General features: G+C 35.7%; 1 pseudogene; it reads right to left on the bottom strand.

Moving 5' to 3' along the window:
- Window positions 1-3,059: 3,059 nt before the first annotated feature.
- LOC149223393 (large ribosomal subunit protein eL33y pseudogene) lies at window positions 3,060-3,422 on the bottom strand (annotated as a pseudogene).
- Window positions 3,423-15,731: the final 12,309 nt, after the last annotated feature.

Raw genomic sequence — 15,731 nt, forward strand, 5'->3', positions numbered from 1 at the left:
AATTGCGATAGCACTCTTCGCAATAGCGTTACTCATCTACTTAATTAAAGAAGTTTGTTGTGATCTTTTTTCGCCGCCTTGGAGGATCGTCTTCGTCCATGAATTGAACGATGATGACCGGTGAAGTCTCGGCCTCTCTGATGAACAAATAGTCGCATTGCAATCTTTCAAGTACTCGGCAGAAGGGAGATCGAAAGAGGCGGAGGAGGAGTGTTGCAGCATTTGTTTGTGTAGAATGCAAGAAAATGAAGAAAATTAATCGAATTAGAATCGACATGAAATTGAGAGCCATGGATTCGTGGCATCCTCGCCAGCCAAGCTGGCAGATAGTATGAACGCACCTTGACGTTGGTCCGGAACCTCTCAACTGTTGCTGCAACAAGACGAATACATCACGCGTTCGAATCTCAGAACAATCTACCCACAGGTAGAGCAGAGGTGCTGGGCAGAGTGCAAAAGAAGAGCATACCATAATATTTAACCATAATCATGGAGCCTTAGTCCTCTTTTAGCACTCACTGGTTTATTTTAGGGTGGGCAGAATTATTCCATACTGCACACACTAGTTTATTTAAGGGTTGGTAGAAAGGTTTTACTCGAAAAAGTTTTGAAAACTTTATTTTCAGGAGAATCTTGAACTTGAAAGAAATAGAAATTGAAAATGAGTAATAACTGTAGTTTGAGGAAATACAGTGCTTTACATAGATGTCATATTAAAGATATTGAAATTTTATATATAGCTAGTGCTACAAAGGTTACTAAAATTGATAAGGGTTTGGCATATGTCAACGTTTTCCATCTTCAATGAGAAACACTTTTACAGAAATACTACTTTTTTAAAACTAAAAATATCATATACCTAATCTCCAAATGATTGCCTTTGTAGTAATGGCAAGAATATCTCTATAAAACATTGTCAAGATTATCTATGTAAAATATCTTCAGGTTGGAATGTTTAATGCAAGTCATGGATGAGGTGGAGGAGCTAGAGGATGATTGAAAATCCTATGTTGCACTGGTTTCTTGACTAGCCAGCCTGAACTAGGTGGGGGATCAGAGATCCCATAATCACATTTCACATAATCTTCAACAACTAAAGAGTCATCTTTGTTTTCACTGTGCTGGTCCTCCAAGTTTGTCCTACTGCTACTTCTTTTCATACTACTACTTGCATCCCTACTCATGTCAAAATTATCTTTCTGTGGTACATGTTCAAGAACAAAAAGTTTATAATTTGCACAAAAGAGGTAGCGACATAATCACATGATTTCCATGAACATAGCTGAAACAAAACATTTCAATTACATAAAGAAAGCTGCATGCAAAAAGAACCCATTGAGAGTGCTGAAACTTACCATTACTGCTTCTCCTCCACTGTCCAAACCAATCCAGTAAAGAGTTTCTTCATGACCCACACAAATAATAAGAATTTTACATCATAGCAAACCAAACTCACCAGTGAAACTTCATAAATTAAGTTATATTAAAAAAAAAATTACTCTAAATTAAGCAATCCATGACAGGCTGCAAGAATGGGCTGAGAAAAATAAGTAGAAATAAAACACAAACCATGAGGATGGGTTCTGGATAATGTCCAAATAATGTTATACGTACATAAGATCAGCAATAATGGCAATACATAGGCCCACTTCATTATGTGTTTAGTCCTCCTTGTGCTCACTCTATATGCAAAACTGATTGGATTAGAATAGTTGGGCTATTATTGATGTCATTAGCAGCCACTGATGTGATATTTTCTCCAGTGAAGGCTCCATGGAGAGGAGAGTCTACTGAGAGTTGGTTACATGGCCATGTTGTTGTTGTTGTGTGAGGATTGGAAAGAAAAGAGAGCGATGGTGGGGGGCATGAAATATCATTCAATTGCATTAATAAGGTGGCAGTATTTGTGTTTAATGCTTTTTGGGTTTTTCAGCCCATTCATCACCTCCCTTTTAATGCTCACAGACTCAGATCTCATAATGATATGTTATGATCTCCCTATGAGCTATTATAAGTTTATTGGCATTATCAAATTATTCCAGATAGGTCGACCTGGATGTGCCGAGGGTATTTTGGAAACCAATATTTGGGTAGCGTAAGAGAAGCCATGGTCAACAACCTTTTTGACCATGCCAAATATCTCCAGCATGTCCCATAATCAAATGGCTCATTCGGATGCTGGTAAGTGGATAAGACATGCACGTACACACATTCAATGTTATTCAAATGCCAAGTATTTCAAATGCTTCACCACTTCCTGGATTTCAAATTGAAAAGTTGTGTGGGAAATTTCTGCAACAATGTGTTAAAAAGGGTTGCAATGGCTAGATTTCATTTTCGTCACGGTATTGATGGGCTTAGCCACTCCGGCACTAGCACTGACATCACCCCCTATTGCAATAACACCCAAGGCGACCCCAGTTCAATTCCCAGCAGTGCCATCGTCGTAGATCTTTCGCAGGGCTAGGATTTCTCCACTTAATATCATATGGGAAGCCCAGTAAGCATTGTTTGGGGTGATTCGTAGCAGATGGAGTGATTCTAAGAATCGCTGAGTGGTGGGGCGATTCTCAAAATCACCGCGCCACCGGCCCGCCACCGGTGGTGGTCTCGGGGCGATGGCGGGGTGATTTTGATAATCACCCCATCTACTACGAATCACCCCAAACAATGCTTATTGGGCATCCAATACGATATTAAGCGGATTTCAGAGGGAATTTTGATGTTAATTAATTTTGGCAAGAACAAACAAAATAGTTTTTCAGTAAAATTTCAGTTTTGATCTATTTTAATGAACTAAACATTTTAAAGCGTAGTACATAACATATGCATATGTCTACACCAAACAGCTATGAGTATTCATATTGTCAAAATCATGATTTCATAGTTCTAGTGTAGGTAAAAATAAAATAACAAAAGACGCAAATATTCTAGGAGAAAAAAGTTAAATTTCCATCACATCTTCCTGTGAAGGAAAAATATTCTCACAAATCAACAGCTTCGTCAAAAATAGGCCTCTCATATTGAAACAAAACTAAAATATGAAACATCTAAGAGTTTGTAGGCCAAGTAGTGACAACAACCTCATATGCTGCTGGGGTACATAAATACTCTCACTCTCCCTCTCATGGACTTTGTTGGCAAATTTGTTTTAAATTTTGACCTAACAAAACCACTGTTACCATGCGGCCTTGTTACTTTGCCCCAAATACACCTGTAATTAGTTCTCCCCTTCTTGGTTTTCGCCTTGTAAATATAGGCCATCCTTTTCCCAGATACCAATCCACTTCCTCTCGTGTATTGACTACTTCAATTTCAATCAGAGAAGTATTTGGGTACTGGTTTGATTTTGACGTTTCGTAGCTGAGGATGATCCCTCGAACATACTACCTGATATGCTCTCCTTGGTGTCCCTTCACCATGTTGATCAAAATGGCTCGGAACACCTCAACTATCTATACGCCCCAAGGTGAACAGGGGGATTGTTGCGAAACTCTCCTTCTAGTTGTTGTTGCTCCTCTTCCTCCACCTCGCCCCAGAAAAACCAATGTTAAAATGCATGGAACAAACAAAATAGTTATTAGTGCATGGGTGCATGTATCAAATATGGCAGAAGAAAAAGTGAAGAATCCAACTTAACCGTTTCTTCTCAATGAACATGTAGGTCCCTCTTTCTTTTTTTCTTTTGTTTTTTTGGAATAATTAACTCCGACTAAGATATAAATGAATAATCAATCCATAAACGTCTTTCTTTCTTTCTTTTGTTTTTTTAAATAATTAACTCTGACTAAGATATAAATGAATAATCAATCCATAAACATTGATTAGATTACATTGTTTTATTATTTCTAACAATCTTCATGGTATTCCTTGTCAACAAAAACCATAGTATTCCTTCTCAACAAAATCCAAACTAAGGTTAACCAATAAGGTTTCATATCAAATTTGGTTTGATATGTGATCTATCTCCTCTCCTAATAATTATAACCTATCCAAATCTCTTATTCATGATGCATAGATTAGGCATCTATGCCAGGTTTGCAAGCAATTATAAAAATCTACAATATGTTTAATATTTATGACTTTTCTTTTTCGCGCATGGATCTGCCACATCTATTAGTTTTCTTCCCATCCTTTTTTTCATTGGGTATGACACAATATTTTCCAATCATTTTGTATGAAACAATATTTTCCAATCTTCCATTGTCAGATATTTTTTGATGCTAAATAATCTTGGCAAGCGAAAAAGAGTGGTTATTAGTGTGTATTGTGAAAGAATAAGAGACAATCCAACACGGTTTACCTCTTCTCCATGTTTTAGATGAACACATAGGTTTCTTTCTTTTTTTCCAAAATAATGAACTTCAAATAAGATAGAAATGTAGGTGTCTTTTTCTTTTGCTAAAATAATTAACGTATGATGAGATAGAAATAAATAAAGAATTATGAATTGGGATCACAAATTTCAAGATTTGAGTATACTCAAATGTTCATTTTTACATTCTCTTGTATGTTTGTTTTGATTAGCTCTATTGAATCAAATTGGTTTTCAATAGGTTTGTTTTGAGTATGTGAGGTTTCTAGTGTCTTATTAATTCAAGATGAAGAGATCTTTCTTACATATCATTAGATTATGAAGTGACATTGGACATAATTAAGCTTTGGGTCATACACTTTTAGAAACAATAAACCAAACTAAATGATTAGTTATTATACCTTTTTATTTAGTCGATCTAAACTAGAAGATTATAAAAAAAAATCCTTTCATTGCTCCTCATAAACCAAGATAGATTGATTCATCCCTCCTTTTTAGTGTACAAAGAGGTGCCTGATTTTTACTCAAAAAGATGGGGTGTTGGTGTATCTATATATGGATGCTCAGGTTTTTATATTAAAAATTTTCTCTAGTGCTTGATTTGTAGTCAAAGAGATGCGGTGATAATGTATCTAGATATGGGTGTTGAGTTTTCTATATTGAAATTTTCTATTTGTTTCAATTAGAATTAGAAGGGTTTGTTCTTTTTGTTTTCCTTATAATAAATTATTGTTCTCAATTGAAATTGGATCATTTGTATTAATGTTTCTTTTCAATGTAATTTTTAGGTGCAAGTTACTTATTTTATTTTTAGACTATGATATTTAACACATAGTGACCTATGCTTAATAAACTAAATTAGGAAGGTTTAATAACCTGCTTAGTTTTTTTTATGGTTTTGGTGTAGCTTGTTTGTAGAGAGACTAGAGATTTGTCCCCTAGGAAACAACATTATCTTGCATCTTTGAAATCTTATTTATTGGTTCTATGTGCTTGCATTACCATCTTTGCTTAAATGGTATTTGAAATAGTTACTCAAGAAAATTTCTAAACATTTCAGCCTTTCATGATAAAATGTTCATTTTTACATTCTCTTGTATGTTTGTTTTGATTAGGTCTATTGACTCAAATTGGTTTTCTATAGGTTTGTTTTGAGTATGTGAGGTTTCTATTATCTTATTAATTCAAGTGTAAGAGATGTTTCTTACATATCATTGGATTATGAAGTGACATTGGACATAATTAAGCTTTGGGTCATACCCTTTTAGAAACAACAACCCAAAATAAATGATTAGCTATAAAGAATTAGAAATCTCACAAATATAGTAAACCAATATTAAGTGTGATTTATGGCCTTAAATGAGTTTTGGAGGGTAAACTTTGAAATGCCATAGAACTGAAATTAGAGGTCAATAGAGTGTGTGAGGTCCAATTATTGGATAGAGTTCTTGAGAAAATGCTCCTATAACATTAGAGTTAAACATGAGGCATCTCAGGTCAAGTGCCTAATGGTTAAGAGCATGTTTTTCCTCCTAAGAGGTAATAGGTTCAAAAACCAAAAGGGGTTACAGCAGGTATGCCTTCGTAGACAATAATCAAATTGTTGCGTGGAGGTGGGTCTCTTGTCCCACAAACAAGGGGGTTTCATACACCAATTTGGTGTCTGGATTGGCTATGACCTTAAAATTTGATAATAATAATAATTAGGATATAGATTGTTAGAAATTCATAATCTATAAGGGTGAAAACATGGAGCTGGGTTACACTTTTTGGCAAGAGATGGCACATTTGGGTGGAAAAAAAGATTGCTCAATTGAGCGATTTTTAAGTGCTCGATCGAGCTGTTTGAGCACTTAAACAATGTAACCCAATGTTATTTAGGATCTCTATTTAGCCATGTCTTTGCAGCAGTCAAATGAAGGAGATTGGGTTTTGGATTTATTTTCCGGCTCAGGTATGTTTTATTATATGGAATTGAATTTCAATATGTTATTTATTAATTTATATGTCATTTTACTAATTTATTTCATTATTTCTTTTGTGCTTGATAATTAGGTACAACACTAGCATGTTGCCTTCAAAAAGGAAGAAATTGCATTACAATTGAAAAAGATCCAATACAGTGCAATTTCATTCGGCAAAGAAGTAATGCTCTTCAATTTATTCCAGATGCAATGCAAGAAATTGGGTTAAAGAAAGGGGACTTTAGTGAATCACCTGTGGAAAAAAAGGCAAAGTAACCCCAACCACCATTACATGGAATGTTTGGAAACACATACATTGGGAGATTCACAGACATCAAAGATCCATTAGAAGCGGAAAATGAGCAAAAGGAAGCAGAAAATATTGTGGAAGAAGACAATGATGAAACCCTAGAGGACGAAGAGTTTGGATTATGTGACATTGTTGATTAAATTTAAGTTATGCTTGGAAATCAAGCTTTGCAATGTTTTGACTTTGACATTTTATGAGAAGAATAAACACTCAATTGAGGTTGTTACGTGTTCAATATTTCTAAGATGTGATTTTCGCATTAATTTTTAAGTTAATCATTATTTTTTGAAAAAAAAAGTGATTACTATTATTTTTTTGACATGAAATTCATAAAAAAGAACTATTATTTAACCATTTTTAGTTAAAATTTTCGTATAAAAATTGTGATTTTGACATGTCAATTCTAGCAAAAAATTATCAAAACGTGTAGTTTTTTAGTTATATTTATGTTAAAAATGGTTATTTTTATATCCATTGTTAAAAAATATTCTTTTTTAGAAACAATTATTTCATGTGGATTGAAAAATTAATTAAGGATGTATAAATATGTAGAATATCGAAAATTCAAAATATTGACCTTCTAATTTAAAAATGCAAAACAATAAAAACCTCACTTCAAAAAAATTAAAATTAAAATAAAAAACAAGAAAATATTAAGAAAACGACCACTTCAAAAATTATTAAATTTACAAAATAATTATTTACATTTCATACATTAGAAAATTTAAAGTCAAAAAATAGGTCTTTTAAAAAAAGGGTCTGATGTAGAATACCCACTTTTGAAAATCGACATGAAAATCACTACCATTCTAAAACGTAATGTACATAAAAAAAATTAAACTGCCAAAACCTATGCTCTAAAAAAAACATTTGTGTTCTGCATCACCCCTTTTCAAGATTAGGTCACCGTTTTGTTATCTCTACGAAATAGGTAACAATATCAGTTCCTGTTTCAAAGTTTACATTGTTATTCTCTAAAGCAGACAACATGTACATTTCAATGTTAGGCACTGGAGCATCTTGGTGAAAATTAATATCATGTACTATTTCCATTTTGGGTGGAAGACCTTTAGCTTCTTGAAATAGTATATCATATTCCGAAACAACCTTTTCTAAATCAGCTTGTTGTTTAGCATTACAACCCTCAAATACAATGGTTTTATCATGTTTCTTTTCCTTTACAACCATCAGTGAAAATTGTTTGCATGAATTTACAATTCTTTTCATCTGCCCTGAGTTTATGAGAGTATAATTATTCTTGAGTTTATGAGCTCTTACAATATATTTAATTCCATCTTCAATGAGTTGATACTTGCTTTCAGCTCTATAGAAAATATATTTTCTATCATAAAAGTAAGGAATTCCTAAAATAATTCCACATATATCTAAGGGAACAATATCTAACTCAACCTCATCTACAAATGCTGACCCAAAAGAAAACCTAAGTTTACATTGTCTAGTCACTTGTAGCTTTGCTTTATCACATAACCAAACTAATGGATATGGCTTCTTGTGAGGTGTGGTTAGTAATCCCAACTTATTTATAATTGCTTTAGAAATTAAATTTACTTGTGCGCCACTATCAAACAGAGTGTCAATATTTTGATTTTTGGAAATAACTCTAATATGGAAAAGCTCATGTATTTTCCTCTCATTTTCTTCATTATCAGTAGATTGTGAAGAGTTACTAGAAGAGGCTTCAGAATTTTTACCTTTTATACTTGTGGCTATGGTTGTTGTTTCATCACCTGAGTGTGACCCAAAATCTTTCTGAATAGTTGTAGCAGTCTTCTTATTTTTTCCATCGTACTTCTTGGGCCTCAAGTCTGGATGCAGAATCCAGTAGTGTTCATCACCATGAACATCCTTTCTGCAGGGAGTGCATGAAGATTTGGTATTTTGTACAACATTTGTCTTCCTCTCTTTCCATTTTTGTTTTCTCTTTTCCTTATTCTTACTTGCAGTGGGTTTTAATGATCCCCCAACTTCTGTGTTCACATTCTTGCCTCTAGCCTCTAGATGGGTAGCCTAAACAAATACCTCGTCCATGCTAGTAGGATTAAACATGAGAATAGTGTGCTTTAAATAGTTGTGTAGACCACCTATATACTTCAGAAGAGTTTCAGGTGAGTCTAAAGAAATTCCTAGAATCAAAGCTCTTTTTCTAAATTTTTGAGTGTAGCCTTGTACACTTTGCCCTTTTAATTGTCAAAGAGTTTGCCAACTCATCATGGCTTGCTGCATATAAGCCAACGGATAGAACTATTTTTTAATTATAGAAACAAATTCACTATAGACATAGAGAATTTTACCATGCTTCTTCATGTTAGCTTGTGTCCTGCCCTCCTACCGTACCAAGGCAGTGCCTCCAAGGTGTAGGCTGACCAGCTAAATCTTACTTTTGTCTGAATCAATGCTCTGCACTTTGTAATACACATCAATCTGTCTAATCCAATTATCCAAATTCTCTGCATTCAACTCTCCATCATATATCAACGAATCAAATTTAACATCTAATTTAATCAAAGTTGTTTTCTTTTTATTTTCAGGGATATTAGGAGGTGTTGAAGCTTTTCTTCCTTCCCTTTACCTTTACAATGGTCATGGAGGAGAGATTCTTCTGGTCCTTTATCTTGTTTAGAGTTTGATGAATCTTCATCTCTACCTTTCCTAAATTCTTTATGCATTTCCTCTACCATGGCTCTCATGGTCATGAAATTGTCCATGAACTGGGAGTCTAATTCCAAGGGACTTTTTTCTGCCATTTTCCTCTTAAGATAGATTCTTCCAATTTCTGGGTTAGCTTCAACCAATTCTCCTTCTCCTGAATTGGGCTTTGTCCCAGTTAGCATTCAAAAACAAAATCCAGCACAAGCTTGTCTAACCTTAGTAGATGTAGCCACCTAGAGCTCTGATACCACTTGATCTAAAATTGATCTAAGAAAAGCAATTAACGTATTACAGACTCGTGTGCATGGATGTGCCTATGTTATTTTATGCAACGGATCGATAAGGTTCTGAAATACATAGGCACTGAAGTAGTTAGAGAAAGCATAACAATACAAAATATAAACACAACAAGTTTAATAAGGAGTTCACCCAATACTCCTAGGCTACATCTCCCAGTAGACATAAATTAGCAAGACTGTACTTGGATCTCCCAAGTCTCTGAAGTACACAGACTCTCCCTACTGAAACTCGACCTTTATTGGTCACAGGAGTATGAGCCCAATCTGAGACTCATACAAGACAGGCATATACAGAGGAGTTCGCTTGAACCTCTCAAGCCTTATTTGGAGTACATAGACTCTCTGACTCTCTCTGGCTCTGTCTAGCTTGATGCTGCCTTTGCTTCTGCAGGTCAGATTAGCTTCTTCTTTCTGCTCTCAGCTTTCCACTTCTAACTTACTTGCTCCTAACTTACTTTCTTCTCTCTCTGTTTGTTCGTGGCTTTAAAGCCAATCTACTTTCTCACTATTCGTTTCTACTTCCCGACATTCCAGTTTCCCTGCCTATGTCCATCTGATTCCCTCTGTTCTGCATAATCAACATTGTATAATGCCTCACAGGGAGGTGGCCATCTATTTTGTAACAAACTGAGTGTAAATTATCTAGGACGTCTTTGAAACGTCTATTTCTACCATTAACTCCAAGAATGCCCGTGAAACATGATCTTCTGGCAACGCATCGTCCACGTCAGACTTCAAATCTTATACAACTCTGCTTGTTTACCCTGTCAAATCTAGTCATCCATCGGATTGTGTCTCTGCTATCGATCTGGAGCCTCCAGATCCTACGGTCGTCATCCATATCGGGTGGGTAAGTAACATGACATTTACCCATTCGATGTGAGTCGTTTTCTCTCTCTTCCGCTAGACACATGGCACGCATTGTGTGGCATCAGGCAAGACTCTTTCAAAACTTCTTACCACTCGAAGCCCTTCTGATATTCTGCTAGTTTTTATGGGACGCCACCTCTAATGGAATTGGCGTGATATCCATTACATTTTATAAATTTTCGGGTCTGGGCGCTTGGGGCTTTTCTTTCCTTGAGGTTTTTTCCCGAAAACATGCGAATGTTGCTAATCACATATCAGAAAATACCCCTTTTCTTGAATTGACCTCTGGTTTTGCCAATTTACGCCAGCGCGTATTACCATGGGCCGATGGTCTACGTGCTTGACCGAGGGTCCTCGTTTCTCCGCACTGATAAAAAATTGTAACTGTCACAAGGATATCTCTGATATCTTTGATCTTTATAAGACTTTGAAACTTTGGCATGATTTTAAAGAGTTCGTGAAATGTTAGAGAGTGTTCTAAGATCCAATTCAGATCACTAGTTGAACTAAATGTCTTACCAATTTCTACTCCCCACCGGGACTTAGACCATCTCCCTCTGGTAGACAAAGACTTTCAAATCAAAGACACCTCTGTCCAAGAATCCCCACTGAAGCTATAGTGTAGATACAAAGACTAGTACTTAAACCAGGTAGACAAAATATGTCTTTGGGAATCAGGTTTCCCAAGTACCAATTCCTTAGAGTTCATATATTCCCTGAAATTGTCCACTATTTCCATATGAACTACAGTCCCAACCAAAGAGCAATGATGATTCCTGACCATACTATATTATTCACCATCACTGTTGAATCCATCAATGAAATATTGTAGCTACAACCAGGCCAAAACCTAACCCCCCTTTCTGTTGGAGACCTGCTTAATAGATTCCTGATAATCACCTCCATCAAACTTTCTCAATTATTCCAGATCTTCATTAAGGAAGAACAATACATTATAAAGGAACCTCCCCATACATGTGGACCATATTCTCTGAACTTGACTGAGACATCATAGCAATGATATCTAGTGTGTTAGGCCAAACTACAAGTGAGTTTTTTGATGAAATATTATAGCCTTCATGTTCGTTTACACTCCTAGACAATCCCCTGCCATCATGTTTGATTATGCCAAGTTAATTACAGATAAAATGCATGATCAATTCATGAGAATGGACAATGAAAGAGCATTCAAATACTCATCAGTTTTATATCATATTTTCCTATATATCAAGCTAATAAATTCTCATTTACACTTCAAAAGCTTGATACCAGAGGCAACCCTATATCAGTAGTCTTCTGGACCCCGCTAATCCACCAGTATGACTCTCCATATACTTATATAGATTTCATAGATCTTTTTTTCCACCCAGTGCCAACTATGTTGTTAGGAAGTCCTCCCCCCAGAATCAGTGCAGATATCAGGAGGGTCCTATAGCTATCCAAACAATATAGAGTGGGAGATTGGTAGTTTTACCAAAATCGCACTGAAATCAAAATATATTCTTGTGAGTGAGCACCCTACGAACTACCAAGATACGTCCCCATGAGATTGTTTTCTTTGGAGTACTACAGGCAAATGATTAATTCAGAAGAGGTACATTTTTAAAGGCCAAGAAGAAATCTCAACTCAGAATAAAAGACTAGCTTCGCCCCTTTATATGCAATAGCAGGGAAGCTGGAAAGGAAGTAGAAGAAATCCTTCAAAGGTTGACACTGAAACAAAGCTTTATATGGTGATATGACCCCTTTGATTTCATCTACAAGAGAAGACAAAAGAACAAATTGTCTCCCTATATCCACCATAGAATTCCTGAGATAGAACAATATGAAAATCAACTAGAATGGGTGGAGAACACTTTAGTAGACTGAGATAGCACAAAAGTTGTTGTTAATAATGTGTTGATTGATCTAGAAAGAAGACTTGATGAAGATTCCTTTGTACAGGTGCCAGGAGAATCCCAATCCCAAAGGGAAACACAGGAACACAGTGGCAACAAGCAGAAGAAGGACCTCAAGAGTAAGAAGAATGAGAGAAACCAGACATATCAGAAGGTTTGGCTGAGCCAGAACACATCATCAGTACCTCTTATTATACAAAATCTTCTAAATAAGGAGAAAAATCCCAAAAGAGGTAGAGAGGATGCTACTCCTTCCAGCAGAGCTATTGCACAGACTTATGTCAACAGGAAAAGGTTAAATCATTTTTCAAAACAATAGTTTACAGAAGAAACAGCTGGAACCATAGGTATAGAAAGAGCAGAGAGAAGACAGGCCACTCCCTCCAAATGTACACAAGAACATTCCACTACACAGGCTCAAATGCTGGAAACACAACAAAGCATGCAAGTATCGTCATTCAGGGCTCCAATTGGCCAGGACTGGCACATTAGAGATAAATACAAATAGATAAAGGCTAGAAATGAAAGTTTGAAGGCCCAAAGCTATGCACAATACCATAAAATGGCTCCCACCAATAATACAAGGCTAATGTCAACCTTTGATGTAAAAGAAGGTAAGATGCAAATGAATTTCATGAAGCCTACCACACAACAGCCCAAGTCCATAGAAGATTACTTAAAGACATATTTTGAGGTGCTAGTGAAGGATATACATCCTATATACCAAATAGAATTGCACAAGCAGACCGAGGAAATGGTCTATTCCACATTAGCCAGCAAGGCCATTGCAACACATCAGTTACAAAATTCACTGAATAATATATCAGCGCAATTCCAACTAGAGAAGGCCTCTTCACAGACCAGGGATACTAGGATAAAGTCCTTAGAGGAGTTAATCATAGAATTAGGCCATGATCGCAAGGATGTAGAGGCTACAGAATAGCTAATCAAAAAGAAAAATGATGACATAGTTTCCTTGAAAAAGTAGCTCAAAATCCCTTATTTACATCATCCACAAATAGCTGAAGTGCTAGAAACCCAAAAGGAATACGAGCAACTTATGGAATTAGTCCTAAAGTTAAATGATCAATTGAAGGAAACAGAGAAAGAGTTAGGTAAATTGATTCCGTCTAAACAGAGTGAGTTGACCACCACTCCACACACTGTCATTCCTACAGTTTCGACATTAGTGCCCTCTACATCAGCAACTTCTTTATAATTGTTCCACAAGCTACATCCATACCAGTCACAGGTACATATACAAGTGTAGGTACTTCCAAAGAGAAAAAAAATGAATTAGTAAAAGCCATGGAGGAAATGACCATCCAGGCTACTGAACTTAAAAAGCTTAGAGAAAAAGTGTCAAGTTTGGAGACTGACTGCAAACTTGCACAGATACAGCAGAAAGAAGAAGCCCAAAAGAGTCAAAGAATGGGTGAAAGGATAAAAATCCTTGAAAAGGACTTGACATTGCAATAGCCACTAGGATATTTAAAGGAGATACTCTAAGCCAACATCATTGACTCTGTCAATGATGTTTGAACATTAATTCAAGTAATTTTTAATAGAATAAACTGGTGAAAGTGGGCACTGGAGTAATTCAAAATATAAGAGTTGGGAGACAAGCCTAAAGAGGCCAACCAACTGATAACACTCTTAAACAAAAAAAAATAGGTATCAGTTGGATGAACTGGGCATAGAAGATAGGATAGGGACCATCATAGAAATCAAGAAGGTTCTTACTAAAAGGAACCTTATGCTCAACCTTGAGAAGAAATGCCAAAGTATCCAAGCTGATATTGATAGATTCGTGACAAAATTTGGTATTTTGAGGGAAAAATGCCTTCCCAGTTCTATGGTTATTAAAGACAAGCTTATGACTCCGGACGACTACATTGAAAGCTTGAAAAGGTTTGCTAGTAACCAAGCTAGTACTTCAGGGGTAAATGCTCTACCCATAGGAAGGTGTTAAAGATGAAATTACCTAAAGGTGAATGGTGGACAAACTTGACAGATTTACTATAAAGTTACTGTAGTAAATCCGTATGACAGTGAGATAAAATAGATGAAATAGGGTCAAAGTACAGCAAGTAAAGAGTATCAGTAGGTTGAAGACATCAAATGATTCCACCACATAGATATCAAGCAACTGAAAGAGCCAAATCCAAATTACAACAACCAGCACAATCACAATAAGAGGGACAACAAGAAGGAAGTTTTCCATTTATCTCTATCTTGATTCCTGAAGATATTTTTGATTTCCTAGAATAATTCTCATATTGTTATGAGATATTTTGTAACACATTTTGTATAAATACTTCATATTTTGAAGTAATTAGGGTGGATTAAAAAATATTTTTGTAGAAATTTCATATCAAGCTAAGGAGCTTTTGTAATGAGTCGACTGGCCTACCGGGTCATGAAATAAAGCGAAAGGCATTTCGCAGGATTCTTGTGCACAGTGGAAACCAAATAAGTATTATTTATTCATGTTTATTATTTTCTTCTCGTCATGTTATAAATATTCACATGTTTTCTCTATGAAATTTGAATAGTAAACAAGGAATGATATTTCAGAATTAGCTTTAATGCTCTCTGTTTTGACTGTTTACTTTCTCACTATTTTCTACTAAACTATCTTGGTCTGTGAATTCTTAATTTCTCCCTTACTTCTGTAGTTTCGCCCCTTCAGGTCCATAGTAAAGGATTCTTAGTTGCCATTTGCTACTAATCTCCTTCTGTTCTTCATCTTGATCTGAGTTTAAGGATTCTTCAATGCCATTTTACCCTGGTTAGGACTACCTCATCCATTTGAACCTGTAGATTTTCTTTTTGCTGTGCTAGCCTGCCCTGTGAACTCCTCCTTTAGTAATTGATTTGTTCCAGTTTAGACACTATTTGATTGACTCCATATCACAATGGCCTAAATACTTGCTTTGTGCATCTGTTTCCTTAATTTCACCACCCAATCAAAACCAAAACATCATGAGCACTAAGAGCTAGCCTGAAATCCCACCCAAAACAAAGTTAAATTATAAAGAGAGAACCCTCTCTAGACTTAGGTTGGCTAGAGCCTAAGTCTAAAAGATTAGGTTTGTGGTTACCTTAGATTATTCCTTGTTTTTGTAACTTTTAGGGAAGACTTCTCAGTGATAAAAATTGGCATGTTGGCATTTCTAATGATGTCACATGTTGTAAGTATGTAATCATGAATCTTATGTGTGTGTTATTAAGGTTGTTATGGTGTTGTTGTGAGTTTCCTTAGTCTTAGGAAATCTGTAGAGAATCATGATGTATTCTACTGAAGTTGAGCACAAGATTGATGACCATGGTGGTTCTTTTTCCTATACTAATAGTCTTGTTCAGGTACTCATAAGGCTATGCTTTGTTCTGAGTTTTGCACAT

The sequence above is a fragment of the Pinus tabuliformis genome, chromosome Q, assembly GCF_031772625.1.
Source record: "Pinus tabuliformis cultivar Carrire ecotype Pingquan chromosome Q, CPIR1, whole genome shotgun sequence".
In the NCBI taxonomy this organism is placed as follows: Eukaryota; Viridiplantae; Streptophyta; class Pinopsida; order Pinales; family Pinaceae; genus Pinus; species Pinus tabuliformis.